Raw genomic sequence first — 12,726 nt, 5'->3', positions numbered from 1 at the left:
CGAATTAACGTTGTAAATGTTGTAAATCATTTTCCTTTATAAAATAAGAAAACTTAGTAATATTAAAATAAGCAGCTTCTTAGATTTTTAGAAATAGATTTTTAGCCTTTTAGATACTGAGAAGTGGGGTGTACAGTGCATTTCTCTCTTTATGGCTATTATCTTTTATCAGCTTGTGGAATTTTGTGCATCTGAAATATGGCAAAGTCCCAGGGTAAAAATTAATACATGGATATATTTTATAACGGCTAGACCCAGCGCCGTTATATTTCATCAAATACTGCACTTGCCAAAAGTCTTAAATAGCAAAAGCATTTACTATATTAGACTCAGAGTTGTAGTGAATAAGTGTAAATTGGCTTACAGAGAAACTGAAGAGGGTGTAAAGAGGTTTTAATATACATGGATATCCACAAAGCTGTTCAAATTTCATTATGATATGAGAAAACAATATAATTTTCTTATGAGTTGCTTTTTTTTTTTTTTTTTTTTTTTAACTATAAATGGTTACTACAATTTTTATATATTTTTTTTTCTCAAAGAAAATGTGCAGATTAAAACTGTGACTGTGTGAATGTTATACCATATAGTATTCTACTAACTACTGTATACATAAAGAGCACAGAAATGAAATGCTATGTGTGCAGAGGTCACCAATGTAGCCAGTGATTATGAACAGTAGGGACCTTCCTTTAAACGGCACATGACTTTATAACGGCTGAATGTTGGCTGCATGAGCCTGTGCTGGCCATTGGCACATGAAATGGAACGACTTTATTTTACTTATTCTAACACAAAACTGTATGAAAGCATCATTGACTATGACTGTGACAACCTCTTTGAGCACACTGAAACTCTATTCCACACATCACATGGGCGATGAAACATGACATGGTTCCACATTGTGCCAAATCATCTGACTGGAGAAAGCAAGGGACTTCAGGAAAGCAAAGCTGGAGTCAAGTTTTCTAGAAAATATAAGGGTTCAACTTATGTCACGCCACTGGATAACCTTTGTGATTGCTGAACAAGAGAGCCTATAGGTGAGATCTGATATGCCATGATTCATAGGGAGGAGAACATCATGGTATAAAGCAAGAATACGTAAGGGAGCCATGCTGGAAACCAGTAATGAAAGGAGTGTCAATTGTGGATACCAGGGTCACCTATGTTAATGTGTATGGACAGAGGGTACTAATGTAGTGTACACCCTGCCTTGGGCTACTGTGTAATATTCTGATATGAGCTCATGCACAAAATGCATGATTTTGTCCATTCATAATCATTTGTTTGCTTTGGTCCAGCACATGTTTGCCGTCTCCATTTGACACTTTAAGCAGACTATCCCACCAACAGCCTTTTTTGAAGCACAACTTTTTGGTGCTTGTAGTGCTTTTGTAGACCAAATCCAGGACCACAGGGCTACCCTTGGTGGACCCAGAGTCTCTCGACCAGTGGGTATGTTGCAGAGCATATAGCTTGTGTTTGAAAAAATCCCGTTCGGATCCCGTTTCTGGATCAGAGGATAATGCTCAAAAGTGAGTTATTTGCAGCTTGGGTATAATGTCTTCGGTTGACAAACACTGATCTCCACTGAAGAATAGCAAACAGTAAGCGCATTTAGGAGCTGGCACATACGTGCCTATGGAAGATGCGGTCAGTGCCATGCACCTGTTTGTCTAAGGAGGCAGGCACTCCCGTTTGACTACTTCTGTTTGGCTGCTACAGTATTAGATTGAATGCTGTAGAAGGCCTGAGGCAGGGGATGGGTACGCATGAATGCTTCTATAAACAAACAGTGGCACTGTGTTGGCATAAACAATGAGAGTGATAGAGAAGGTAAGAATAAGTCTTTTTTGCTTTTACAGTCCCCCAATATGTTTTTATTTTTAAAGCATCTGCCTGTCCACTATCTGCTTAGTAGCAGGAGCTAACAGTACATTGCAGCTTTATCCCATTCAAATGAATGTAATATGATGTAAAAGCACTACTACTAATGTACAATGTACTGGTAGCATTAAATTTGCCCTAGTAATCTGATATTAATGACCTATTGTAGTCATATACATCAGAGAATTTCTAATTGAATATTTGTTATTTTTACATGTGAATTTTAACTGCTATAAAGTCTGACTATTCTCATTTTCATTCTAACTATAGAACAGAAATATGATCTGTCATAGTAGTCAGTTATTAGTGTATGTGAATACCTGGCTGTCAGTCACTTAAATTAGCAATTCTTTGTGATGTGTTAAAGAATTGTATTTTCTATGCAACATAGTTGTAAGGATTATATAATTTAAATAAAAGATGTCAAGCCCCCCTGTCAATATTTGGATTAGCTTTAATGTAGATCTCTTTTAATATAGAAAAAGATTATTTTTTTTTGTTAAATATCCATGCATGAATAAAAATGAAATATATCCTACAACTATATTATTATTTCTATCCTACGCCATTAGAGTAAAAAAAGTTGCACACTAGGCTGTAAGACAGTCTTATTTTTGACAAAGGTTCTATTCAAGTATTTATCATATTGATTATGACACTTTTATTTTTCTCATATTTCTACTGGGAGTGGTACAAAAAAGCTTTTCTATAATAATAAATAATCCTGTCCTTAAAAGCAAGATTACAATTCAGAAATCTGACAAATCAAACAAGAGGTAATTTGGACATCATTGTTTTTCAATGAGCAAATCTTTGTCTCTCTCTCTGATTATCCTTCAAAGATACCTATTATATAACACTTTTTTGATTAAGAAAATATATATTTTATTTTGCCAATGGCCAATAATTCAGCAACAATCTTTATAATTTTTCAGAATGCATTCTGTCACTATGCTTTCTGAGGTCTGTCGTTTAGTCTCTGTTATCTAAAATAAATTCTTCATACTTTGTCAAAATCTTAAGGTTATTGATCTTATTATATTACAGCTGGTCACATAGTTTTTCAGTCCATTACGGAAGTGAACAAACAAGGTTCTCGCATAGTATCATAGTGCATATTAGAAAGACAAGTCCAACCTATTAATCCTACATTATGCCTTGTTGACCCAAAGGCAAAAACACTGCAAGACAAATGCCAATTGGCCCAAAGTATGGAAGTTCCTAACCACTAGTATGGCAGAATAAATCCATGGATTAACAAAGTATTGACAAAAGTCTGATTTCTCTAAGTTTTTTTTTTAATGTGATTTGTCCATTTTAGTGATTTTGAGGCAGCACTGCACTTCTTCCTGAATTGGCATTGAAGTTGAGCAGGTGGCATTCTGTAGATTGGTCTTCTCCTCATCTCCCACCACCATGGCACCCAGGTTACTTCTTAGAGGGTCCACACTATCCATTTTTAGTTTTTAACTATGTATACATTTCTAAATAATTTTGGACTATTTTCAATTCTTGGCAATATTTATTTCAGTTTCTATTTTTGCTACCTTTATGTTTTTTTTACAGAATTTACTTTCCTCTCTATAATCCTGTAACACCTCATTGCTTCCTTCTTTTTTAGTAGCTTAAATGCCTTACCCTTATCATTTATTGCCCACCTTACCATATAAGTCCCATATATACTCGAGTATAAGCCAACCCGAGTATAAGCCAAGGCTCCAAATTTTACCACCAAAAACTGGGAAAACCTATTGACTCGAGTATAAGCGGAGGGTGGCAAATGTATTGGTCACAGCCTCCCAGTACATAGCCAGCCCCCAGTAGTGTAAAGCCAACCAGCCCCCAGTAGTGTAAAGCCAGCCAGCCCCCAGTAGTGTAAAGCCAGCCAGCCCCCAGTAGTATATAGCCAGACAGCCCCCATGTAGTATATAGCCAGACAGCCCCCATGTAGTATATAGCCAGACAGCCCCCATGTAGTATATAGCCAGACAGCCCCCAGTAGTATATAGCCAGACAGCCCCCATGTAGTATATAGCCAGCCCAGCCTGACCCCAGTAGTGTGCAGACAGCCCGGCCTGACCCCTGCAGTGTGCAGACAGCCCCGCCTGACCCCTGCAGTGTGCAGACAGCCCCGCCTGACCCCTGCAGTGTGCAGACAGCCCCGCCTGACCCCTGCAGTGTGCAGACAGCCCCGCCTGACCCCTGCAGTGTGCAGACAGCCCCGCCTGACCCCTGCAGTGTGCAGACAGCCCCGCCTGACCCCTGCAGTGTGCAGACAGCCCCGCCTGACCCCTGCAGTGTGCAGACAGCCCCGCCTTGATGCTGCGATAGATTGTTGACTGAGGTGCAATCTTTCTAGCTGTGATACTCTTCCTTGTGGGCCAGTTTTGTGCCTTGCATGTGTTTCTTTAGAGATAACCATGGTTAACAGAAGAGAAACAATGATGCCAAGCACCAGAATCCTTTGAAAGTGTCCAGTAGTGTGATTCTTAATTAATCATGACAGATTGATCTCCAGCCCTGTCCTCATCAACACCCACACCTGTGTTAATGGAGCAATCACTGAAACGATGTTAGCTGCTCCTTTTAATGCAGGCCTGCAATGAAGTTGAAATGTGTTTTGGGGGAAAAAGTTCATTTCTAGGCAAATATTGACTTTGCAATTAATTGCTGTTAATCTGATCACTCTTCATAACATTCTTAAATATATGTAAATTGCCATTATAAAACCTTATGCAGTAGAGTTTGTAAAAATTAACTCATTCTCCAAACTTATGGCCATGAATGTATGACGTGGCCGATGCTGACGTCATAGCGTGCACCTGCTAGACGGGAGATAACATGACCATGCCCTGCAGGTTTTTATAGAACCCAAACCAAAAAAAAGAATTTTTGCTAGCAACATACACAATTTGATATTAGTAGTACCAGTGGAACTTGTGAATACTATTTAAACCAAAAAAGAGTTCCACAAAAGGGAGTATAATCAAATATAGATAGTTTTATTGTAAACAAAACAGTTTTAAAACCATGACAACAAATACATACAAGATAATAGAAACCTGTGCCCAGGGGAGATATACCCCGACACTAGACAGCGTGGGTTAACATTGTGTGTAATATTTAGCACAGTGGCAGTAAGAACAACATAGGAATATTGTGTAAGCACATCTGGGAGATGGACAACGAGTACCTATTGTAGAAACTAATCCCCATCAGACATATCTCAAGAAAACAATGCAAGTGCACATAAAAAGAGGGATTCTTATAAGGTTAAAAGAGTCAAATTGTCCTCACCCATAGTGCAGCTGAACTCCACGCTGACCCCGACGCACGTTTCAGCTGTCAAGCCTTCATCTGGGGGTGATGTGAGGCTGACCCGGATGTGGTATAAGTGTATGTAACCAACCAATCAGACAACCACCTGCCAGGTGTTACTTCTCAGGTTAAAGAAACTGCTGCTGCTTCTTGGCGCATGTCAATCAGGACAAGATCCGGATCCCGGAACCGGAAGTCTCGCGTGCGCCCGAGATCTCGCGAGCATGGGGTTGCCATGGTCACGAGATGCCAAGCGCTGTGCGACAACGCCGGTCCGTTCACTGGTCTCCCTGCGCATGCGCACGCAGCGCATATAGTATAAGATGTACAACATCACCTGGACTGTGGTAATGTGGGTGGATTGCAGGACTGGAATAAATAAGATATTGATAAAGTATGTATATTTCAACGGTATAAGCATATTTGGGAATATAGATCTTAAAAAATATATATTTAATATATAAAATACGGGAATACATATAGAAGGATGTGTTGTTGCAATTTAGTAGAAAAGGAATGAATGATCCTCACAGGTCATATATTGCACGTGCCCAAAAATAAGTGTACAAAAGTGTTGGTTATTACGTGTTTAAATAGGCTTTTATAGAAGATGGAAGACTGAAGAGTAGCAGCAAGGAAGAAAGAAGCGGAGCCGCCCGGACATGGAGGAGTCGCGCCGAACATCGGGGCCGCCGGAGGGCAAGTATATAATTTAATTTTTTTTATTGACTCGTGTATAAGCCGAGGTGAGGTGTTTCAGCAAATTTTTTGCTTATACACGAGTATATACAGTATGTAAATGATAAGTTCTTTCTGTTTCTATTAGTTTTTTTTTCCCCATATAGTTTATGTATTTTGCAGCACCTTTTAAGAATATTTTTATAAACCTCACATTTATTTTTGGTATTTTTATTTATTTTTTATTTTATGCTCTCAAGATCCTCACTTAGCTGTTGAAATTTAGCCCTCTAAAGTTCAGAGTTCTGTTACGCCTCTTTAAATCATATTGAATGATAATTCAAGGTGAATGATGTTGTGGACATTGTTACTTACAAACCCCTAGTAATATTTTGCAATTCCTTATCTCCTCCCATAGGGACTCTATATTTCTATATTTTCTCACCAATGTCATCAAATCGGATGGACATTGAGCACAATTTCACATATAAACAAACCCCTGCCTCTTTTTAATTTATACACTGTTACATTGTTAGCAGCCCAATCATTACAATTGTCAAGCCATGTCTCGCTGATGTCCCACAATATCATACATTCCCTCCAACATTAAGACTTCCATTTTATGCATCTTGTTTGCGAGGCTCCTGGCATTGGTGTAAATGCCCTGTATTTGTTTTTTTTCTATCCTATTCCTTTGGCTTCTATTAACTGAACTTTACTGAACAGCTAACAGTTCTTTCTAATACTTATGAATGTCTTAGGTTTATCTCTATTCTTAACTCTCTCTGTCTTCTCTATTTGTACATTCGATTCCCCCCACACATCCTAGTTTAAAAGCTCCTCCAGCCGATGAACCATCTTTTCCCCTAGCACAGCCGCGCCCGTCCCTAGCAAAGAACTAGTAGCCGACAAAGAAGTCAGCTCAGTTCTCCATGAACCCAAACTCTTCTTTCACACACCATGTACTACACAGTTTTTGTATTTATCACAGAAGTGTACAGTGAAGTTTCTCTCATGAATCTTGGCAAGGAGAGGTCTATAAATTTCTGAGTTTTTGATACAGAAAGGATATTGTTTAATTCTTATAATTTACTCAATATTTAATTGCTCAAACTATGCAAATCTTTTAAGCCACGCATTTCTTTAATAACTTTCACAGCAATGTATCCCCTACCAAACAGACTAATCCAAAAACCGTACAAATCATTGGGTTTAAATGCAGACAAAAATACATTTACAGAATAATAAATGACTCATATATTCATACTGTAGGAGTGAGTCACTTGCATGCTAGAGCTTACAATCAACAAAGACATTGACTTAGACAATACGTTCCGTACGAGTATTAGTCATAGCATGTGTAAACATCAGAAGTAATTTCTTTACACTGGCTGCTTATTGGGAGGATGGGAGAATAAAGGTTGAACATTTTAATATGTATTGAAATTATGTAGAATTTTAGAATTTCTGTAATTTGATAAATGTTATTTTTATCATTTTGTATGTTATCATAATTTTATGAAATAAAGCTTTAACACCTTCAGGGGTTTTTATTTTTCTGTTGATTACTCTTCTCCTTCCATAAGCCATATCTTTTTTATTTTTCCATTTACAAAGTTATATGAGGGTCTTTGTATCTTTTGGACAAACTGTAATTTTCAGTGGTACTATTTAATATTATCGGGAACATGGAAAATTTTCCAAATCTTGTGAAATTGGCTAGAAAACACAGTTACACCATTTTCCGCTGGAATTTGTTTTTAGAGCTTTCACTGTGCTATCCAGATGAGACATCCCCTTCATACTGTGGTGTATGGAGATGAGCAAAGCATCATTTTTTTTAGAGGGATAAGATGATGTTTTCATTGATACTGTTAGGTAAAACCATTTGAACACTTTTTTTTCAACGTTCATAAGACACAAAATGGCGAAAAGTGTCAATTTGGAAATTTTTTTTTTCCATACAACTTATATGGAAAGGGATAATAGTCTTTATATATTGATAGAACGGACACTTTCCAACTCAAGGATACCTAACATGTTTTTGATTATATGTGTTTTTATAAAGTTTTTATGAAAAAAATCACATTTAGTGTACTTAAAGACTAGGGAAACTGATCTACAATATATATATAGTGACCATTAGAGATGGGCGAATCGCTTCTAATGATTCTAACTTCGTTTAGGAATCACTAAATATACGATTAGCCACGAAGCCGAAGTTTATGCTGATTCGCGAGAACGAAGTTGTTTTTTTCCTCCTCATGTTTCTGCTAAATGGGCGCGAAAACAACATGTTACATGGGGCAGAGAACTCTGGTAAGGAGAAAGGAACACCCCTGTAAGCCAATCAGCGACCAGCAGGCTTATGTGATGTCACACAGCCCTATAAAATCCAGCCATTTTCTATCTCAGCACTTCACACTTCATGTTGTAGCGTCCAGCTGCTGCTATTTTGCTGTGCGATTCTTGCTGCAATCCCTCGCTGTTCTCTGAGGGGGATCTGTATACCCCAAATTGCAGTTCTATTTAGTGACAAAATCGAATAGGAAGAAATCTGTTTGACATTAATGTATCTGCATTAGTGAGCTGTCAGTTGTGGGGTAACTGTATAACGCACATTGCAATACCTTTTGGGGGCTCTAGTTTACAGCCAGATTTACGTGTCAAATCCACATTTTTTATAAACCACTATGTCAGACAGAAAGGTGGCAGGTGGAGCATGCAGAGGTGGCAGCACAGTAAGGGGATGTCGCAGCAGGGGTGACTCTGTGAGGCCAGAACTGCCGTTGCCATCTAGTAGCAGTGTGTTGATCAACAACCCAAAGGTTGTTGAATGGTTGAATAGGTCATCCAATTCCTCAAATATAACATCTGACAACCCCATACAAGAGTCCGTTGGTTCCTCTAAAACAACAATTAGTTGCCATGGCCCAGGAACAGGTCAGCGGCCCTCACCTGTCCTCAACCAGGCTCTGTCTTGTTTCTTTTCCTGCAGCCAGAGAGCTACTAGGTGGTCTGGGCTCAGTGCCACTACTCAGCGAGGACGAAGTGTTTGAGGACAGTCAGCAGCTGCTTTGCAGTGAAAAGGTGGGGCAGACTTCTGCTGCTTCCTGCAGTAGGCAGGCTGTGGATACTGACATCGGTGAGGAGAGTAGCAGTGACAGGGAAACACAAATTGCCGGATGTAGCAGGGGATTCATCATCGTCGGACGAAGTGTGTGTCAGCTTGCGGAGCCGGTAGCAAGTCGCTACTGTGGCTTTGAATCAGCAGGGTGGCAGCAGTGCGAGGACGGGAGCCAAACGTCCGCAAGGTACAAATCCTGATTCGCAGGCCCAAATAAGCAGTGGCACAGGGGCTCAGTGAGGCAGCGGCGGTAGTAGTCGCTCAGTGCAGAGTGTAGGCGGTAAAATTACCACCTCAGCGGTGTGGCAATTTTTTGTAAAGACACCAGAGGAGCCGAGTGTGGTTATATGCCATATCTGTGGGCAGAAAGTGAAGCGTGGCCAGGGAGCTAACCTTGGCACCACGGCCCTGCGCCAACACATGCAGCGTCACCATCCAATGGCCTGCGAGAAACGGGTGTCAGATGTGGTCCATCTTGCAGGCAAAGCAACAGCAGCAGCAGCAGCACCTAGTGGCACACATGCTGTTTAAGCAAGTCAAGGCTCTGGCACCTCTGCCGAAGGGAGCTGTTTGTCTTGAGCTGTATGCCCCTGCTCCTCACTACGCATGGCACCAGCAGTCGTTGAGCGAGGCGATTACAAAGAGACAACTCTATGCGTCCAGCCATCCTAAGGTGCAGAAGCTGACCGTGCTCTTGTCGAAGTTGTTGGTACTGCAGTCTCTCCCTTTCCAAGTCGTGGACTCTGAACCCTTGAGAGAAATAATGGTTTGTACCGAACCGAGGTGGAGAGTTCCAAGACGCAATTTTTTTTCCAAAAAGGCACTGCCAGCCCTTCACCATTATTTACAACAGAAGGTGGGCCAGTCCTTGAGTTTATCAGTTTCTTCCAAGGTGCACGGCAGCACAGACATGTGGAGCTGTAATTATGGTCAGGGCCAGTGAATGTTCCTGCACCAGTGTCCGCCTCCTCCTCCTCCTTCTTCACCACCACCTCAGCCTCCACAATTGCTGCTCCATCATACAACATGTGCAGGGCACAGCGGTGTCAAGCAGTTCTACACCTGGTTTGCCTGGGCAAATGAAGTCACACAGGGGAGGAACTGCTTCGCGTCATGCAAGAAGAAATCAATGTGTGGCTTTCTCCGCGACAACTAAAAATCGGATCCATGGTGACAGACAATGGGAGGAACATGGTGTCCGCGCTGCACCGAGGGATGGTCCATGCGCCCTGCATGGCGCACATGTTCAATCTGGTAGTCAACAAATTCCTGAAGTCTTACACCCATCTGCAAGACATTCTAAAAATGGCCAGGACACTGTGCACGCACTTCAGCCATTCTTACAAAGCCAAGCACACCCTCCTCGAGTTGCAGCGCCAGAACGGCCTACCCCAACATAGTCTGATATGCGATGTTTCCAGCCGTTGGAACTCCGGATGTTTCCACCCGTTGGAAAGATAATGCAAGCAGACTAAAGTACTCCCCTGTTTAACTTTGATGTCAGTTAATGGTAGCTCCTGCGTGACACTTGCCCTTTACTCAGGCCCTTTGAAGAGGCCACATTATTTGTCAGTCGCCAGGACTGCGGGATGAATAACGTCATTCCACTGCTTCATGTCCTGGAACTCATGCTGCAAAATATGTCTGGTCAGGGCAATGGAGAAGTGGAGACTCTCATGGCCACATGAGTCTGCTGGGGGCTGAACTGGAGGAGGAGGAGGACATTGGAGCACAAGCAGAGTCTGGTGCAATTTGTGGTTTTTGCACTCAGGTGACAGGAGAGGAGGAGCAGGAGCATCCGGAGGAGGTATAAGATGAGGCAGATGACCCAGAAGCACCGTGGAAGTATACTGTGGATATGGAGACCGGGAGTCCCTCAGAGTCACTTACGCAGATGGCCTGCAGCATGCTGCTTTGCCTAACTAGTTACAGCTGAATAGTCAACATTCAGCATAGGGATGACTTTTGGCTCTACACCCTCTTGGACCCTCACTACTGGTCCAAAATGAGTGACTTTTTTCCAGCTGCTGAGAGGAAGGAACAACTGGCATACTATAGAGAAATCCTGAGCACACAGTTGGCCACTGCCTTTGTGCGCCATTGTCCATCCTCTGTCAGGTCAGATTGGGGGATTCCTGGCAGTCATTGCTCACGTACTACTACCACGGCTGCTGTGAGGAGCTGGGGGGGAGAAGGAGCAGTAGCAGTTCCATCAACAGTCGCTTAAGCCTGGATTCCTTAATGAGCAATTTCCTTCACCCGCCTAGTGAGGAGGGTAGCCGCCACCGGCAGCAGCAGCAGGACATGAAGCAGACCCTGCACCAGCAGGTGGTGGCCTAATTGGACAGCACTTTACCACCTGAGGTAGAGGATCCCATGGACTACTGGGCAGCCAAACTTGATGCGTGGCCACAACTTGCGGAGTTTGCAGTAGAGAAGCTGTCCTGCCCGGCCAGTAGTGTGGCATCAGAGCGGGTGTTCAGTGCGGCGAGGGCCATCGTTACCCCCAGGAGAACCCGCTTGTCCACCCGTAATGTGGAGAGACTGTCCTTTGTCAAGATGAATAAGGCTTGGATCGGCCAGGATTTCAACTCACCAATGCCTAATGCATCAGATTAGATCAGCCATGACGCCTCCTCCAAACGTTGAGAAATGAGTCAGCTACACACTCCTCCACACTATATAATTGTGCCACTCTGCGGGCTCCTGATGCTGCTGCTTCTGATGCCGCCTTCACACTATATAATTTTGCCACTCTGCGGGCTCCTGCTGCGGCTGCTGCTTCTGATGCCACCTTCACACTATATCATTGTGCCACTCTGCGGGCTCCTGATGCTTCTGATGCCACCAACACACTATATCATTGTGCCACTCTGTGGGCTCCTCCTGCTGCTACTGATGCCACCTTTACATTATATTATTGTGCCACTCTGCGGGCTCCTACTGCTACTGATGCCACCTTCACACTATATCATTGTGCCACTCTGTGGGCTCCTCCTGCTGCTACTGATGCCACCTTTACATTATATTATTGTGCCACTCTGCGGGCTCCTGCTGCTACTGATGCCACCAACACACTATATCATTGTGCCGCTCAGTGTAAAAAGAGTGCACTCTTTGATGTTATAGTGAGATCTTGGCCCTCAGCTCAGTCCTTTCGAGGTGGCACAGACGTTACCTTGTCAGGCTTCGCTTATTTGGGGAAGTTGGCCTATGTAAGTGCACATGGAAGTCAAGAGTGAAGCGATTCTAAGAGCCGCGGCTGTCATGTGCGTGTCATACTAAAACACAGCATTGTTTGAAGACCAAACCACGCTCCCTATGCAAATTTAAGCATGGCACAACGTTCTACAACACTCTACAGGCTCTCTGCTGCCAGGAAATGCCTGTTTTTTAAAGTGATTCGTTTTGATTCGATTCAGGTCGAATAGAATCTTTTCGAAAAGTTTGGCGAATCGAGACGAAACGAATTTTAACAAATTCGCCCATCTCTAGTGACCATACTGCTTCTCTGTAATAAAATTTACCAAACCACAATTTTGAGAGCCTTTTACAGGCTCCCAGCTGTAGTGGCAACTGTGTCATGGGGAACACAGTTTATTGAGTTTATTGGCCAAGATGTTGGCACCCAAATGCGTAGCTGATTAGGTGCTGTAGTTGGTTAAACTATGGCACCTAACAGGTAAACTGCCATGATCAGTGCCAGTTAGTGG

The 12,726-nt window shown here is 42.3% G+C and overlaps 1 long non-coding RNA gene across 1 annotated transcript in view; it reads left to right on the top strand.

Moving 5' to 3' along the window:
• The window catches only part of LOC140121365 (uncharacterized), a 406,051-nt gene that overhangs the window by 172,446 nt on the left and 220,879 nt on the right, over nucleotides 1–12,726 (top strand). The window lies entirely within an intron of this gene.

The sequence above is a fragment of the Engystomops pustulosus genome, chromosome 3 (assembly GCF_040894005.1).
Source record: "Engystomops pustulosus chromosome 3, aEngPut4.maternal, whole genome shotgun sequence".
Classification (NCBI taxonomy): domain Eukaryota; kingdom Metazoa; phylum Chordata; class Amphibia; order Anura; family Leptodactylidae; genus Engystomops; species Engystomops pustulosus.
Note: the sequence above shows the minus strand (reverse complement) of the source record. Positions and strands in the feature narration are given on the sequence as shown.